Source organism: Bos javanicus, chromosome 15 (assembly GCF_032452875.1).
Source record: "Bos javanicus breed banteng chromosome 15, ARS-OSU_banteng_1.0, whole genome shotgun sequence".
NCBI classification, from domain to species: domain Eukaryota; kingdom Metazoa; phylum Chordata; class Mammalia; order Artiodactyla; family Bovidae; genus Bos; species Bos javanicus.
The window spans coordinates 71,202,046-71,215,437 of NC_083882.1; the positions used below are offsets into that span (position 1 = coordinate 71,202,046).

The window sequence follows — 13,392 nt, forward strand, 5'->3', positions numbered from 1 at the left end:
TGGAAGTTTCTAACAGATTAAATTACACCTTTCACTTACCTGTAGCTAATTGTCCATGGACCAGTTTCCGTATCTGTGAAACTTGAATCTAGTCAATTTACGGAGACTTCAAAGGGGTTTCAGGACGTTTCCATATTGCTAATCTACATAGCTTATCTCTGCTTTTCCAGTAACTCCTACATAAAAAAGAATAAAAGGATATAGTTAGGAATATATAATGCTCAGGAAATGCAGGTTAATCAATTAGATTATAGCACCCAGGCATGTGTGCTCAGTCAAGTCCTACTCTTTTCTGGACTCTATGGGCTGCAGCCCACCACGCTCCTCTCTCCATGGGATTTTTCAGGCAAGAATACTGAAGTGGGTTGCCATTTCCTTCTCCAGGGCATTTTCCTGACCCAGGAATAGAACCTGTTTTCCTGTATCTCCTGCATTTCACGTAGAATCTTTACCACTGGGCCAGTGGGGAAGCTATACTTGAACATTTTTATTATTTGTTTAATAGAAAAGGATAGGAAGAAAACATTTCTCTTTTAAAAACAATATTTCATGTTAATATGGCTTTGTATCTACAGTTAGCACCTAGCAAAAGACCAGGTGAGTGACGAAAGGTTAATAAAAGTTTATTGACTATACAGTTGATATAATAGATTTCATTAAAACTGTCTTGTTCCTGCATGTCTTGAGAAAGTGAAAGGGAATTTAACTTTGAGACGCTCCTATGGGCCTACGGATTTGCTAGTTGAATATATATATATACAGATACATACACATATATGTGTACATACGTGCAGAAGGAGATGGCAACCCACTCCAGTATTCTTGCCTGGAGAATTCCATGGACAGAGAAGCCTGGCAGGCTACAGTCCACGGGGTCTCAAAGAATCGGATATGACTAAGGAACTGACGTATATATATATAAATATACATACATACATATATATATATATATATATATATATACACACACATACACACATATAATCTTATTCCTGGAGAAGGAAATTGAACCCATTCCAGTATTCTTGCCTGGAGAATCTCATGGATAGAGGAGCCTGGTGGGCTGCAGTTTGTGGGGTCACAAGAGATGAACACAACTTAGTGACAAAACCACATAATCTTATTCCGTTAGTACAACCACCTTTCTAAGCATTTACTACCTACAGCTCTCTTTGGCAAGTTTTTATTAGCCTCATTCTTAAGATCATAAGTGAACAACTTACATGTCAGGGAGGTCAGGTTTTAAAACCAGATAAGCTGAAGAACAGTATGAAAAGGCAAAATGATAGGATACTGAAAGGGGAACTCACCAGGTCGGTAGGTGCCCAATATGCTACTGGAGATCAGTGGAGAAATAACTCCAGAAAGAATCAAGAGGTGGAGCCAAAGCAAAAACAATACCCAGTTGTGGATGTGACTGGTGACAGAAGCAAGGTCCGATGCTGTAAAGACCAATATTGCATAGGAACCTGGAATGTCAGGTCCACGAATTAAGGCAAATTGGAAGTGGTCAAACAGGAGATGGCAAGAGTGAACGTCAACATTCTAGGAATCAGCGAACTAAAATGGACTGGAATGGGTGAATTTAACTCAGATGACCATTATATCTACTACTCTGGGCAGGAATCCCTTTGAAATGGAGTAGCCATCATGGAAAACAAAAGAGTCCAAAATGCAGTACTTGGATGCAATCTCAAAAATGACAGAATGATCTCTGTTCATTTCCAAGGCAAACCATTCAATATCACGGTAATCCAAGTCTATGCCCTAACCAGTAATGCTGAAGAAGCTGAAGTTGAACAGTTCTATGAAGACTTACAAGACCTTCTAGAACTAACACCCAAAAAAGATGTCCTTTTCATTATAGGTGACTGGAATGCAAAAGTAGGAAGTCAAGAAACACCTGGAGTAACAGGCAAATTTGGCCTTGGGGTACAGAATGAAGCAGGGCAAAGGCTAATAGAGTTCTGCCAAGAGAATGCACTGGTCATAGCAAACACCCTCTTCCAACAACACAAGAGAAGACCCTACACATCGACATCACCAGATGGTCAACACCGAAATCAGACTGATTATATTCTTTGCAGCCAAAGATGGAGAAGCTCTAAACAGTCAGCACAAACAAGACCAGGAGCTGACTGTGGCTCAGGTCATGAACACATTGCCAAATTCAGACTTAAACTGAAGAAAATAGGGAAAACCATTAGACCATTCAGGTATGACCTAAATCAAATCCCTTATGATTATACAGTGGAAGTGAGAAATAGATTTAAGGGACTAGATATGATAGACAGAGTGCCTGATGAACTATGTACGGAGGTTCATGACATTGTACAGGAGACAGGGATCCAGACCATCCCCATGGAAAAGAAATGCAAAAAAGCAAAATAGCTGTCTGAGGAGGCCTTACAATTAGCTGTGAAAAGAAGAGAAGTAAAAAGCAAAGGAGGAAAGGAAAGATATAAGCATCTGAATGCAGAGTTCCAAAGAATAGCAAGGAGAGATAAGAAAGCCTTCCTCAGTGATCAGTGCAAAGAAATAGAGGAAAACAACAGAATGGGAAAGACTAGAGATCTCTTCAAGAAAATTAGACATACCAAGGGAACCAAGAGATACCAAAGATGGGCTCGATAAAGGACAGAAATGGCATGGACCTAACAGAAGCAGAAGATATTAAGAAGAGATGGCAAGAATACACAGAAGAACTGTACAAAAAAGATCTTCACAACCCAGAAAATCACGATGGTATGATCACTGACCTAGAGCCGGACATCCTGGAATGTGAAGTCAAGTGGGCCTTAGAAAGCATCACTACAAACAAAGCTAGTGGAGGTGATGGAATTCCAGTTGAGTTATTTCAAATCCTGAAAGATGATGCTGTGAAAGTGCTGCACTCAATATGCCAGCAAATGTGGAAAACTCAGCAGTGGCCACAGGACTGGAAAAGGTCAGTTTTCAATCCAATCCCAAAGAAAAGCAATGCCAAAGAATGCTCAAACTACCACACAATTGCACTCATCTCATATGCTAGTAAAATAATGCTCAAAATTCTCCAAGCCAGGCTTCAGCAGTACATGAACTGTGAACTTCCAGATGTTCAAGCTGGTTTTGGAAAAGGCAGAAGAACCAGAGACCAAACTGCCAACATCCACTGGATCATTGAAAAAGCAAGAGAGTTCCAGAAAAACATCTATTTTGCTTTATTGACTATGCCAAAGCCTTTGACTGTGTGGATCACAATAAACTGTGGCAAATTCTGAAAGAGATGGGAATACCAGAGCACCTGACCTGCCTCTTGAGAAACCTATATGCAGGTCAGGAAGCAACAGTTAGAACTGGACATGGACCAAAGACTGGTTCCAAATAGGAAAAGGGGTACATCAAGACTGTATATTGTCACCCTGCTTATTTAACTTCTATGCAGAGTACATCATGAGAAACACTGGACTGGAAGAAACACAAGCTGGAATCAAGATTGACAGGAGAAATATCAATAACCTCAGATATGCAGATGATACCACCCTTATGGCAGAAAGTGAAGAGGAACTAAAAAGCCTCTTGATGAAAGTGAAAGAGGAGAGTGGAAAAGTTGGCTTAAAGCTCAACATTCAGAAATCAAAGATCATGGCATCCGGTCCCATCACTTCATGGGAAATAGATGGGGAAACAGTGGAAACAGTGTCAGACTTTATTTTTCTGGGCTCCAAAATCACTGCAGATGGTGACTGCAGCCATGAAATTAAAAGACTGTTACTCCTTGGAAGGAAAGTTATGACCAACCTAGATAGCATATTGGAAAGCAGAGATATTACTTGGCCAACAAAGGTCCATCTAGTCAAGGCTATGTTTTTTCCAGTGGTCATGTATGGATGTGAGAGTTGGACTGTGAAGAAAGCTGAGCACCAAAGAATTGATGCTTTTGAACTGTGGTGTTGGAGAAAACTCTTGGGAGTCCCTTGGACTGCAAGGAGATCCAACCAGTCCATCCTAAAGGAGATCCGTCTTGGGTCTTCATTGGAGGGACTAATGCTGAAGCTGAAACTCCAATACTTTGGTCACCTCATGTGAAGTGTTGACTCATTGGAAGAGACTCTGATGCTGGGAGGGATTGGGGGCAGGAGGACAAGGGGACGACAGAGGATGAGATGGCTGGATGGCATCACCGACACGATGGACATGAGTTTGAGTGAACTCTGGGAGTTGGTGATGGACAGGGAGCCCTGGCGTGCTGTGATTCGTGGGGTCACAAAGAGTTGGACACAACTGAGCAACTGAACTGAACTGAAGCTGAATGAGTAGGACACAACTTAGTGACTGAGCATGCATGCATGCACGAAAGCTGAATCCATTAATCTTTTCTTATTCCAGTCTGGGAGAGGAACATAGAATATTGTTTTAATAATATTGAAATATTTTTTACACTGAATTTATCTTAAGACATGGCTTTCCTGATAGCTCAATTGGTAAAGAATCTGGCTGAAGTGTGGGAGACTTGGGTTAGGTCCCTGGGTTGGGAAGTTCCCCTGGAGAAGGGAAAGGCTACTCACTCCAGTATTCTGGCCTAGAGAATTCCATGCTCTATGTTCCATGGGATCGCAAAAAGCAGGACACGACTGAGCAATCAGAACACATACATCTTAAGACAAAGAAAAATAGTGGCTTGGATATTGAACTATGGTGACTTCCAAGGAAAAATTGATACTAAATTCCATGTCATTGTATATCATAATAATGGTTATTTTCCCTAACCATATGATTTTTATTTCTCTCATCACAATTGTTCTGGCCTGAAAGTTCAAATGTCCATTTTGGATTCATGGGGCTCTTGTAACTAAATTCAACATAATCATTTCATGCACATCAAAACCATATAACTTCTTAAACTCTCTCTTATATTAACTGGTTTATAGTAAGAAACCATCAGCCATAGTGATCCCATTTTCCCAATCTAAAAGGAGTATTATGACAGCAACAAAGAGCCCTATGAACACCTTCCTGTTCTAGGAAATAGTCACAGAAAATCCTCTGCTCCCAATATTGAGCAATCCTTACTTTTGTGAACCCCAAACTTCTTGTCTTTGCTCTTCAGTTAACCAAGAACTGTCAAATATACTAATTAGAACGTCTCCCAAATTTCCAAAAATCCTATCTTAATAGAATGCTTGCCAGTTAGATAGAGTCTCAGTATTTTCTCCTTTTACCCCATAAAACTGACTCCCCTGTTCAACACTTTGAACTGTGGCTTGGACAGAAGTGACAGCACGAGAGTCTTCCTTCCACAAATATATGAATAAACAGCCATTGCTAAGTTTGACTCAAACTTGGATTTTCTACTGTCATTCTGGATTATTGTAAGAATTCCCATTAGGATAATACTGTATTTAATGCTAGAAAGAAATGTCTAAATTTATTAAGCAATTTTCAGATTCTTCTTAGCATATGTTAAAGAAACATAGTAGAACTAGTATTAAAAAAGAGGAAAAGGGCCATGAATTACATGAGGGGACAAATACCAAACCTAAGAATATTTTTTTTTCAAACCTAAGAATATTAAGAGATTAAATTTTTGTTGCAGTTCTTATTCAATTTATTGAGTATTTATAAAAGAGACTATTTCACTGTTGCATATTTTAAAAGTAACCATTTATTGAAAATTTGCTATGTGCTAGGCACCAATTACATAATTTACATGATTATCTAATTGATTTACATGTGGAAATGTTAATGCTTCAGTGGAAATCTATATACATTTTCTACAGCACATTTTTCTGCTCATGTGATTTTGTGGAAGAATTCAACAGAATTCACAACTCTGCAAAATATAAATAGCTGTTAGCAATACAGAATAATTCTTCTCTGTAGTCAAATGTTATCATGTCTAGTAGATGTTCAACTGACTTCCCTCTTCACTGTGCAAGAAGACAGTTTTGCCTCCTTAGCACATTAATTTCAATATTCTTAATCCATAAATGTATCTTTAGTTTGGATTTTTCTCTTAACTGGTTGTAACTTTCCTGGTTCTCTCACTGATTAATGAGTTATATAAAATCTTTTACACTCGAAAATTTCATATCTATATGATAGTCATGAATTTACCTTGTATTAAATGATCTTTTATCATTTTTTTATAACAATTCTGTGGGGGATAGATATTGTTAAGCACATTTTACAGCCAAGATGAGCCCCAGCCAGATTCCATGACTTACCTGAGAGCCACAAATTTTCCCTGGCCATTCCTGACTGTTAGGCACACTGCTGCATACTGGGTGTGCAAAGCTGAACAAGGCTGTTTCTATCTTCATGGTCAGAGAGGCCAGAATAAATCTGTATTGAGAGTAGCTTATGTGCAAGGTGCTTCCATAGATATCCAGGAACCAGAAACATTTGATAAAACCTCACTATCCAAAACTCACTACTTGATAAATGAAATACTGAACTTGAATAGACTCAAACAGTGTTACACCATTAACTAACTGAACTCATTCTATGAACTCTTAATAACTGAATTGAGGGATCAGGTGGATTTGTACAGGGAAAGATACTAAATAGCTAACTTTTAATCCTCAAAGTCATCTTGTGATGTACGCATTCTTCCCATTTTTACAGATAAGAAAAATGAGGCTCAGAGAAAATGATGTTAAAAAAAAAATCACAGCATGTTAGAATAGAAAGAAATAGCAAGATCACAGTACAATGGCCTTATTTTATAGCTGGAAAAGCCAAGCTCAGGGAAACAGAGGGCTTCTATCAAATCTCTCACGCAGCAAGGGGCTGGGTCTGGCTCAATATCCACCCATTGCTTCTGCACTATCTGGCTCTAGTAACTAGGAGAATGAGCCACGTAGCCATTAAAATCAGGGAGAAAGGAAAGGTGAAATTTAACACCTGCGGAACAATGCAAAGAAATAGAGGAAAACAATAGAATGGGAAAGACTAAAGATCTCTTCAAGAAAATTAGAGATAACAGGGGAACATTTGATGCAAAGATGGGCACAATAAAGGACAGAGATGCTAGGGACCTTAGAGAAGCAGAAGATATTAAGAAGAGGTGGCTAGAATACAAAGAAGAATTATACAAAAAAGATCTTCATGACCCAGATAATCATGATGGTGTGATAACTAAATAGAGCCAGATATTCTGGAAGGTGAAATCAAGTGGGCCTTAGGAAGCATCACTATAAACAAAAATTAGTGGAGGTGATAGAATTCCAACTGAGCTATTTCAAATCCTAAAAGATGATGTGGTGAAAGTGCTGCACTCAATATGCCAGAAAATGTGGAAAACTCAGCACTGGCTATAGAACAGAAAACCTTTTCTCATTCCAATCCCAAAGAAGAGCAAGGCTACAGAATGTTCAAAGTACTGCACAATAGCACTCATTTCACATGGTAGCAAAGAAATACACAAAATTCTCCAAGCTAGGCTTCAACAGTACCTGAAACAAGAACTCCCAGAAATCAGGCTGGATTTAGAAAAGGCAGAGGAACCAGAGATAGAACTGCCAACATCGGTTGGATCATAGAAAAAGCAAGAGAATTCCAGAAAAACATCTACTTCTGCTTCATTGAGTATGATAAAGCCTTTCTGCAGCAAACTGTGGAGAATTCTTCAAGATATGGGAATATCAGACCACCTTACCTGCCTCCTGAGACACCTGTACGCAAGTTAAGAAGCAACAGAACTGGACATGGAACAACAGACTGGTTCCAAATTGGGGAAGGCAAGGCTGTATGTTGTCACCCTGTTTATTTAACTTCTATGCAGAGTACATCATGAGAAATGACGGACTGGATGAAGCACAAGCTGGAATCAGATTTCTGGGAGAAATATCAATAATCTTAGGTATGCAGATGACACCATCCTTATGGCAGAAAGCAAATAGGAACTAAAGAGCTCTTGATGAAGGTGAAAGGAGAGTGAAAAGGCTTGCTTAAAGCTCAACACACAAAAAATGAAAATCATGGCATCTGGTCCCATCACTTCATGCCAAATAGATGGGGAAGCATTGGAAACAGTGACAGACTGTTTTCTTGGGCTCCAAAATCACTACAGATGGTGACTGCAGCCATGAAATTAAAAGACGCTTGCTCCTTGGAAGAAAAGCTATGATCAAACTAGACAGCATATTAAAAAGCAGAGACGTTACTTTGCCAACAAAGGTCCATTTAGTCAAAGCTATAGTTATCCAGAAGTCATGTATAGACATGAGAGTTTGGATGTGAGGGTTGAACCACAAAGAAGGCAGAGCACTGATGAATTGATGCTTTTGAACTGTGGTATTGGGGAAGGCTCTTGAGAGTCCCTTGGACTGGAAGGAGACCCAACCAGTTAACCTTAAAGGAAATCAACCCTGAATATTCATTGGAAGGACTAATGCAGAAGCTGAAGCTCCAATACTTTGGCCTGCTGATGTGAAGAGCTGACTCATTAGAAAAGATCCCGATGCAGGAAAAGATTAAAGGCAGGAGGAGAAGGGGATGACAGAGAATGAGATGATTGGATGGCATCACCAACTCAATGGATATGAGTTTGAACGTGCTCTGGGAGATGGTGAAGACAAGGAAGCCTGGTGTGCTTCAGTCCATGGGGCCACAAAGAGTGGGACTCAACTGAACAACAATAAGACTACCAGGGAGTCTCAGCGTCTCTTTTCCACCTTACTGCCTCATAATTTATCCAATTATTCTGAGGTTTTCTGTCTCAGTTCACTTCCCTTTCTATTGATACTTCAATCTTATCATTTTATATACTTATTGATCTTTAAAATTATTATTTTATATATTAGTTAATCTCCTATGTAAGAATCAGTTCAGTTCAGTCGCTCAGTTGTGTCCTACTCTTTGCAACCCCATGAATCGCAGCATGCCAGGCCTCCCTGTCCATCACCAACTCCCGGAGTTTACAGAAACTCATGTCCATTAAGTCGGTGATGCCATCCAGCCATCTTATCCTCTGTCCCCTTCTCCTCCTGCCCCCAATCCCTCCCAGCATCAGAGTCTTTTCCAATGAGTCAACTCTTCGCATGAGGTGGCCAAAGTATTGGAATTTCAGCTTTAGCATCAGTCCTTCCAATGAACACCCAGGACTGATCTCCTTTAGAATGGACCAGTTGCCAAGCACTAATTTCAATATTTCAAAAGAGACAGTGATAAATATCATCTACCATAAATAAGAGCTATCTAAAAGATCAAGTGTCTTTGTGGCTTGGTTTAAATCAACTCAGATGAAACCATGTTTTCTATTCTCAATCTGGAATGACAATAGAAATATACAGTGGATTGCTTAATAATAGCATGAAAAACACACTAAGTGCCATTACATCCATGAACTCTGTTCAGTAGAAAAAAATTCAAATTATGGGGTTCAAAAATGCTGGAGGAACCTTTGGTGGTGAAAGTTTTGGGAATCACGTGTTTACATTCTACAGCTGCCCAGGAATTTTGAAGATCTCTGCAGACATCCACTGTCATGGACAACTTTGCTCTGAAGTTGTCTTTTGCTCACAAATCCAGGTACAATTTCCTACTTATATAGGAAATTGTTCCTGTCAGTACCAACAGGAGGACAGCATTGATTTCTTATCATCCCCATCTGCAGAGTGTGGCTGGAAATTTGGGCAGATCTCAGAACCTTCAGAATCTACTGTACATTAAACTACCTTGTATCTGCTTATAATACCACATTCTAGAAACTTTGGGGATCACATTTTCATGGCTGCTAAACAATAAAATCAAGCTAAATTCATAGTTTTCTTTTTTTCTTTTCCCTCTTTTTCCCACCTCATCCCTACCCTTCTTGTCTTCCTCTCCTCTCCCTTTCCTCTTTCCCCACTTTTCTCCTCTCCCTTTCTTGATTTTCTTCTTCTCCACTGGGAAATGTATTTTGATGAGGTCATAGTTATCTAATGAATAGGTTTATACTATATCACTTCTCAATAAGCAGAAGAGAGAAAGCCTACCAGTTATTAGCATTCCTTAAAAAGTGAGAGGACCGTATCACACAAGCTATCATGGGTCACTGTTAGTTACGAAAAATGCAATACACTTGTCCTAGGATGATGAATTTTCTTTATTTTCAGCCATTCACAGCACACCTGTTAGTTGGTCTGATTTTGTTTCAGGTTTTCACACCCTCCAGAGACGTTCCCTTAGGAAATTTACAACCTTCAGTTCCTTTCCAAGGCATCACAATTCTAATAAAACTGTGTTCTATGTAAACCTATGCTAATTTCCATCATTATGCAGATGTCCAAGTCTATTGCAGGTTTCCACCTAAAAGTGTTATTTCCCTCTAGAGTCAAAGGTACTTGGATGAGCTGTTGATCCCTTTGATAAAGTACAATCCATATATCATGAGGCCACCAAATTTGTTGAACTTCAGCCAGGAAAACAGGATCTCCCCTAGACACCTTGGTGAATTGACCGATGTTGAATTGCAGCTTTTATTTAAAATGAATTGATGAAAAAACATTCTAAAGTAACTTAACTTTTTAATTAATCATAATCTTCCACCATTATGCATTTTAAATGTTTCGGCTTTTGTTTTCATTTAACAAGCTCTATTTAGCTGCCTCTGAGTGTCAGAGAAACAGTGTTTTTTAAAAAAAGGTATTTTTGTGTGTGGTCCCATTTAATTCTCAAGACAATTTAAAAGTCTCTACAAAGAATGCATAATTTCAAACATTAAGAAGCTAATGTTTAGTAAAGTTACAAGGTACAGGCAAGAGCACACAGTTACTTCTTTAACAAGGGTTAAAATACAGACTTTCCATCAGTTTCCATGTTCTTTTCCACTTACACCATAGATGTTTTCACTTTAAAAATGGTTAGTCTAATGATAGCTCCAAGTTGGAATTCCCTCTTATAAATATCTCTAAGCATTTAAAGTGAATATGTTCTAAACGAAGATGCTTCAAAGAGAATAATGTTCCATCTAAAGGAAATATGTGTTAGTCACTCAGTTGTATCTGACTTTTTGTGACTCCATGGACTGTAACCTACCAGCCTCCTCTGTCCAGGAAATTCTCCAGGCAAGAATATCTGAGTGGGTTGCCATACCATTTAGCCTTGTAACCAAATTATATCTATAATATTAATACAGTTGGATTAAGGGGAAGTTGCATGATTAAAACATGTTCAATGTTAAAGTCAGATTTTTATAATGGGAATAGGGTGCAAATTAATATTTGCTTAGATGCTCTCAATCACTGTCATCTTTCCATGTCTGAATCAAAGCTAGTTAGTTGCTCAGTCATGTCTGACTCTTTTCGACTCCATGGACTGTAGTCTGCCAAGCTCCTCCATCCATGGAATTCTCCAAGAATACTGGAGTGGGTAGCTGTTCCCTTTCTCCAGGGGATCTTCCTGACCCAGGAACTGAACCCAGGTGTCCCGCATCACTGGCAGATTCTGAGCCACTAGACGGAAATGAAAATATCTGCTATATCAATACACAAGAAATGTCACTGCCATCAGTAAGTTCTGGCCTTCAGTTGTGAATAAGGGCTCCCAAAACTGCAATCTAGAGGATGAAGCCATCTCCCATGGTGATTGCTGAAGAGCTGGGAGAATGCAAGCAGCAGCCATTGGCCACTCCTTAGGTGAACAAGGAAACGGGTTGGCCTGAGACAGTGTATGAAAGGAATGAATTCAGTGAGCCCAGAGGCTTGCGTCTTCCCATGCATAGTATGCTAAATTCCTTAACTTTATACCTGATATTTGATGTTCAGACAGACTGTTCCCTTTGTTGTAATTTGTATAAGACCTGACTTCCCCTAACCTCCTTGGAGCAGTTATCTCCGAACTACTGAGAATCTTGGTCTCCAGTTTAAACATTTCCACTAAATGTTTCAGGTTGTGACTATACTTCTTAGTTGACAGTAGTATTTCTGGGGGAAAAAAAAAATATATATATATATATATATATATATATATATATGCCTCAAAATAATGAATTTATCTGGTAGTTAACAGTAGACCAGGAAAATATCCACACTTCTTTACATGTATGAGCTCACAGGGCTTCCCTAGTAGCTCAGCTGGTAAAGGATCCACCTGCAATTCAGGAGACCTGGGTTCGATCCAGGAATATGCCCTGGAGAAGGAAATGGCAACCCACTTCAGTATCTTGCCTGGGAAATCCCATGGACGGAGGAGCCTGGTGGGCTACAGTCTCATAGGATCACAAGAGTAGGACACGACTTAGTAACTAAACCACTTCACATAAAAGGGAGGGCAACATTTTGGAGTTCTAAGGTGGGCTGATGTGGCTTCAGACCTCTAATACAGAGTTTAGAACAATTACAGTCAAACCCTGCCCACCATCCTTCTTTGATGTGTGAAATAAAAAGAGCGGAATTCACATTGTGTGTTACTTTCTGCTGTACAATAAAGGGAACCAGCTATATGCATATGCACTTCCCCTCACTCGTGGGCCTCCCACCCACTCCCCGATCCCATCCACTTAGGTCATTACAAAGCAGTGAGCTGAGTGTCCTGCACTGTGCAGAAGGTTCCTGTTGTTGCCGTGAAACGAGGTGGAGGTGGGGAGAGGAATTTGTTCCAGTGAAAAGGGAAAAAAAGAGGAATGGGTTGCAGTGAAAAGGAGAAAAAAAGAGGAATGAGTTTTTTTCTCTCCCTTTCCTGAAAACAAGATGAATATATAGTGAGCAGGCCTGAACATTCCTAGGTGTTTTTTTTGTTTTGTTTTTTTCACTCTAACTGCTCCTAACTCAGTGTGTCTGTGACTAAGTTTGCTTTTCTGCCCCCTAACTCTGCAGGAGCTACATTACACAGCTACTGTCCTTTGCTTATCCTTACAACACTTCCCTCCCCTTGTAGGTACATATCAGAAGGAAGGCTGCAGAGACACAGAGCTGCCAGACTCAATTACTGGCTTATTGACACCAGCCTATGGCTGTTTTTGAGACTATCCTAACACCTTTGTTCCTCATCACCAACCCCTGACTGGGAGCCCTCGTCTTATATAAGCCCCTAGACTCCCTAGCAATGGGGGCACAGTTCTTGAGGCTAGAGCCTTCTGTTTCCCCTCGCCACAAGCTGAGAATTAAAGTCACCTGTCTATTTCCTCCAAACTCTGTCTCCATGATTTTTTATTTGGCTTCAGTGGGCAGAGAAAGCCACGATTTTGGTCAACAACACTACTAGCTATCCGTTCTACACGTGGAAGTACACATATGTCAATTCCAGTCTCCCAGTTCACCCCTCCATGGCCACATATGTGTTCCCTATGTCTGCATCTCTGTTCTGTCCTGCAACGGTTCATCTGTACCATTTTCTAGGTTCCATATATACGTGTTAATACATGATATTTATTTTTCTCTTTTTGACTTACTCTGTATGATAGACTCTAAAGCATCTATACCCCAATTT

General features: G+C 39.7%; 1 protein-coding gene across 2 annotated transcripts in view; it reads right to left on the minus strand.

The window, feature by feature from the left end:
• LRRC4C (leucine rich repeat containing 4C) overlaps positions 1 to 13,392 on the minus strand; it is a 1,431,417-nt gene that overhangs the window by 574,202 nt on the left and 843,823 nt on the right. For both annotated transcript variants that reach the window (XM_061381179.1, XM_061381176.1), the window contains exon 4: positions 40 to 176. The gene's annotated coding sequence lies outside the window, so the exon portion shown is untranslated. The remainder of the gene's footprint in view (positions 1 to 39; positions 177 to 13,392) is intronic.